The sequence below is a fragment of the Empidonax traillii genome, unplaced genomic scaffold, assembly GCF_003031625.1.
Source record: "Empidonax traillii isolate 1590-97213 ecotype Southwest subspecies unplaced genomic scaffold, ASM303162v1 scaffold6:size4315531, whole genome shotgun sequence".
NCBI lineage: Eukaryota > Metazoa > Chordata > Aves > Passeriformes > Tyrannidae > Empidonax > Empidonax traillii.
Window position 1 is genome coordinate 4,264,187 of NW_020955199.1, and position 5,664 is coordinate 4,269,850.

Below are 5,664 nucleotides of genomic sequence, written 5' to 3' on the forward strand. Positions count from 1 at the left end.
ATTTCCCAGGCGGCCTTCAACCACTACGTCTCCCACCAGCCCCTCTCTGTTTGTAAACAGCAGGTCTAGCGGGGCCTTACCCCTGGTAGGTTCATTTACCAGCTGATGAAGGAAATTGTCCTCTATACACTCCAGGAACCTCTTAGACTGCCTCTTCTCTGCAGTATTGAGCTCCCAGCATATATCTGGTAGGTTAAAGTCACCCACAAGGACAAGGGCTGACGATTTTGAGACATCTGCCAGCTGCTTATAGAATAATTCATCTCCTTCATCATCCTGGTAGGGCGGTCTGTAACAGACACCTATGATGATGTCGGCCTTGTTGGTCTTCCCCCTGATTCTGACCCACAGGCACTCAACCTTATCGTTGCTGACCTCAAGTTCAACGGAGTCAAGAGATTCTCTAACATATAAAGCCACCCCTCCACCTCTCCTACCCTGCCTGTTCTTTCTGAAGAACTTATAGCCTTCCATAGCAGCACTCCAGTCATGTGAGTCGTCCCACCATGTTTCTGTGATGGCGACTACATCATGGCCTTCATGCTGCACAGTGGCTTCCAGCTCCTCTTGTTTGTTGCCCATACTGCATGCATTAGTGTACATGCACTTCAGGTGGGCTGTTGATTTAATTCTTAACTCAGGCTTTCCATCCCTAGGTTGATCACTGGAGAGCCCGGTTTTGACACCTTCCCCCTTCAAGCCTAGTTTAAAGCCCTCTTGATCAGCCTCGCTAATTTATGGGCTACAGTCCTCTTTTTCTTCCTAGACAGATGAATCCCATCTGATTTTGAGAGACTGGGTACCGTGGAGTTTGCCCCATGGTCAAAGAACCCAAAATTTTGACGGTGGCACCAATCCTTTAGCCATCTGTTTAGGAGTTGGGCTTTTTCACTCCTCTCTTTATTTAACTCCTCATCTATCCCAGATAGTACAGGAACTGAGGCAAATATCAAATATTTCCAAAGAACATAAAAAATAGATCAATGAATAAATAATCTGAGTAAGTCTGTGCTCAGACCTCAGCTTGACTCCAAACAATGGGGAAGGTAACACCTGCAAAGAAACAACTTGATGTACACGGCTTTCATCATCAATTACACTCATTTTCTTTACAATAAAGTACTTAAAAGATTTGCCATTGTTACTGAGTTACTTGACTGAGAGGAAGCTGTACTGGCTTAAACTTGGGGCTATACATCAGTAACGTGGCAGTACAGAACTATTACACTCAGTTTTGACCAGGCAGCACTTGAAGTGATCCAGGCAAGTCACGAGGACAAATGACACACTTCACAGTACAACCTTGTGCTTTCAGCTACAGGTTCAGCTCTACCATCATTCATCACCCTCAGTTGTCATGGTTTAGTTATCAAACATACTTGATTTTTGTTTCTTTTTTTCTTGCAACTGTGTCAAGATTTTTATCAGACACCCAAGTCCTGCCAAAAAAAAAACCTATCAAGTCAAAAATCTTCGGGAGATGTTACTGTCACAGCACAAAGCTCTTTGTCCTCCAAGCTCACAGCAAAAGTAGTCATTCACTTCTTTAATATTGAAACACCTGGGAGATATTGTGTTTTCCTCAGCTTGGGATCTAATGGGGTCCTGGGGTGCATCAGGAAGAATGTGGCCAGCAGGTCAGGGAGGGGATCCTGCCCCTGGTGAGGCCACGTCTTGAGTACTGTGTTTAGTTCTGGTCTCCACAGTTCAAGAAAGGTCAGGAGGTACTGGAGAGGGTCAAGAAGAGGCCACAGAGATAATGAGGAGTCTGGAGCATTTCCCTGATGAGCAGAGACTGTAGGATCTGGGCTTGGTTAGTCTGGAGAGAAGACTGAGAGGGGATCCCATCAATCCACACAAATATCCCCAAGGGATGTCAGAAGGTGCTCCCAGATTGTTCAGTGGTACCCGCAGATAGGATGAGGAGCAATGGCCATAAACTATAACACAACAAGTTCCCCCTCAACATGAGGCAGAACTTCTTTCCAAGGAGGAGGCAGAGCCTGGAACAGCTGCCCAGAGAGAGTGTGGAGTCTCCCTGCCTGGAGGCATTCTAAACCCACCAGGACACATTCTTGTGTCACCTGCTCCAGGTGACCCTGCCTTTGGCAGGGTCTTGGACTGGATGATCTCCAGAGGTCCCTTCCTACCCCAGCTACTCTGTGATCCTATAAAAGTAAATGTAGTAAACTTAAAGTATACATATACAAATTTTTTTTTCATCTGTATTTTGCCATGATAATGAACTGTGACTCCTTTATTTCTCTTGCTTCCCTACGAATAACAGAAGTGCTGCAGCTTGAGGTCTGGCTGAAATAGAAGTGAAAATATAGTTTAAAAAGTAATTACATTGTGTGCACACCCTGAAAGAAGAAAATATTAATTAGTTAGACTACCTACTCAGTGAGACATAAGTTATCAAGATCACAATTATCTTTTCATTCCATGTCTGGACAGTGCTGTCCCATAATGTAAAAAAGTAACAATATTAATTAATAATTATTAATAAAGTTTTTTCTAATTCTGTTCAGACAAGCATTTTTAGTATTGCCATGAATAACTTTATTGATAATCCCAAAAATCTAAGAAAATCCTATCTAGTACAAGCCATGTAATTCACATTTTAATATTAGCTTGATGTTCTCAGAGGAGATAATGAAGCTTTCCAAGCACAGGTGATGTCCAGAAACACATTCACTCCCTGAAGTTCTGGATCCATTTTTTTTTTCCTTTAGAAAGCCCCATTCTACCAAACTGACTGAGTAAAGCAAATGAAAAGTGGTGACTCCTTGAAGTAAGACAATCATGTGTTAAAAATTTTCTGTTTCATATTTGTGTCACTTCCTTCTTCCTACCAAATGGCTGATTAAAAAGCGTGATTTCTTGATTTTTGCCTAATTCTTAGGTAAAAAATACACTGAATAACTCTGGATTTTTTAACTAAGGATAGAGGAGAAGCTCTCATACTACTTCCTTTTTGGACTTCCCCCATCCATTAGGCCTTCTGTGATAACAGGAAGAGATGTTCAAATCAGTATTTTCTAACTTATTGTACTCAATCACAGCCCTGCTGACAAACTCACACTCATGGGCTGTGAAACACAGATAATACAGTTGAATAATAATACAGTGAAATACAGTTGTTTTGTTCAGTGCACATGCTGATTAATAGAGATACACCTCTCCATCATTAGCTTTAATCTACTGGTCTGCTGCTCCTAGATGTTCTGTAAAGATGCCCTATAATTTCTGTGCAGACACCACAAAACCTCATGTTCACTGGCAGTGCATTATCTGACAAAATCCAATCAACAAGTGACATAATTTTAAGCCCGTCTGCCAATGTGTCATGGCTTAGATGTGTGTTTACCTCTGAGGGCTTAGACAGGAAAGGCTCTCTCTCTCTCTCCAGCACCCTTTAAGTATTAGCCTCTGTGCAAAGCTAGGAATGCCAAAATGCCATTACTAGACATTTATAAGCATTTAAATATTAAAAATACAACAATATTTATAATATTATGAATATTACATATAATAAATCAACATACATATAACCCATATATTTATATATTTATAATAATAATTATAAATTATAAACACAACAATTTAGATAATAGATTTTTCAGGGCTGTATCTAATGTGAGGGTGATTTGAAGTCTGTAGCAATATACATAGATGATGAAAAATGATCTGTGATTTTGATAATGAGAAGGAGCACTCAAAATCAGCCATGTTTGTGTTCTTTTTTTTTTTTTTTTCTTTTGGTGTGTTTGTTTTGCTTGTGTTTTTTTGTTTGTTTGTTTGATTGGTTTGATTTTGGTTTTGGGGCGAGGTGGTTTTTTTGTATATTTTTCCCCTTTAATACTTTTTAAGTAACAATTCGCTTTTGAAATATTTGGTTATTGACTATAGTGTAGTCAATATTTGTGTTGTCTGTAGGCAGGAACCTAATTCATAGTGAAATTTTTTCAAATGGTATCCCCTATCTAAAACAGGTAAGTTAATGTTTTTCTCCTCTTATGAGACTCATGGCTCAACACATCAAAAACTAGGAAGTTTTTGGGAATGGGAAAATAAATTTTATTCCCTTTATATGGATAAAAACTATTGTTTCTTTCCTGTACTTCTGAATTATAACTACTATTTGTACTAGAGCCATGGACTTTAGTAAAGCCTTAATCAACATTTCCTATCTCATTCTCATGCACATGTCTTGGATGGGTGTACTCTTCCATGGATAAAAAACTGTCTGGATGTCTGGGCCCAGAGACTGGTGGAGCAGGGAGTTAAACCTAGTTGGCATTTGGTCACATGTGGCATGACTCAGTATTGGGGCCTGTTGTGCTCAGTGTCTTTATATAATATAATGACTGGGATAAGGGCATTGAGGGGCACCCTCAGAAAGTTCACAGATGACACCAGGTTGGATGGGAGAGTTGATCTTGCTGAGAGCAGAAAGGCTTTGCAGAGGGATCTGGACAGGCTGAATCTGTGGGATGAGGTCAGTGGTGCGAGGGTCAACAAGGTCCTGCCCTTGGGTCACACAAAAACACTCCAGGGGCTGGAAAGCTGGAAAAGGCCCTGGGGGTGCTGGTGTCAGCAGCTGGACATGAGCCCAGGTGTGCCCAGGTGAGCAAGAGGCCAATGGCCCCTGCGCTGTCCCAGCCATGGGGTGTCACAGGCTCAGGGCAGTGCCCGGCCCTGTGCTGGGACTGCTGGGGCCACACCTCCAGTGCTGGGGACAGTTCTGGGCCCCTCAGACAAGAGAGACATTGAGGGGCTGGAGCGTATCCAGGGAAGGGAGTGGAGCTGGGAAAGGGTCTGAAGCACCAGGAGTGACTGAGGGAGCTGGCGGGGATTCAGCCTGGAGAAAAGGAGGCTCAGGGGAGACCTTCTCACTCTTTACAACATTTAGGACCTGACAAAGCTTCAGAAATGGAAAAATCAGTGGTTTTCTGCATAAGCTGCAAAGATCAGTGTGAGAAATACGAATGAGAAGTGCCAAAGTTTGGGAATAAGTTCCTTTTGCTTACACAATGAGACACCCATAAGAAGTTTCTCACAGCTTGTGGCAAACTTGAAACATCACAAAACTCCTCTGTTGTTGCACAGATAAGGCTCAAAAAATGTTCATTTTATCCCGAACACTGCAGAGAGGCAAAAGAGGAGAAATAAACAGCAAAATACTGCTGTGTACCAAATACAGATATACTGAAATGTTGGGTGCCAAAAAGGTTGCTTTGCTTGTTTTGTTCCTTTTTTCCTTTCTAACATCACAAGGATTGCGTTAATTAATTAAGCCTCCTCCCCTTGAGCTTAGTTGTTCCTTGAAAACTTTTTATTTTATTTTTCAAGGAATGAGAGCTCATGAGCTAAAACTTCTACAAATTTTACAGTTTTTACAACTTTGCTGTTTACTACTTACTAAAAACAAACAAAAAAACCCCCAACCAAACAAAAAAAAAAAAGGGAAGAAAAAAATTTAACCCTGTCAGGACTAATATGCAAATTCAAATAGTTTGACAATGAAGGAATTTTTTTGAATGTATTTTTATGTTGCATAAACCCACTAGATGTGGTCAAATATCATATTTTATGGAGATTACAATTCTAGGAGAAAAAGTATATGGAGGACTTTCTATTCAAAGAGTACCCATATGATTT

General features: G+C 41.0%; 1 long non-coding RNA gene across 1 annotated transcript in view; it reads left to right on the top strand.

Moving 5' to 3' along the window:
- LOC114055743 overlaps nt 1-4,880 on the top strand; it is a 21,107-nt gene extending 16,227 nt beyond the window's left edge. The window contains exon 3 of the long non-coding RNA XR_003570815.1: nt 4,864-4,880. This is a non-coding gene — a long non-coding RNA (uncharacterized LOC114055743). The remainder of the gene's footprint in view (nt 1-4,863) is intronic.
- Nucleotides 4,881-5,664: the final 784 nt, after the last annotated feature.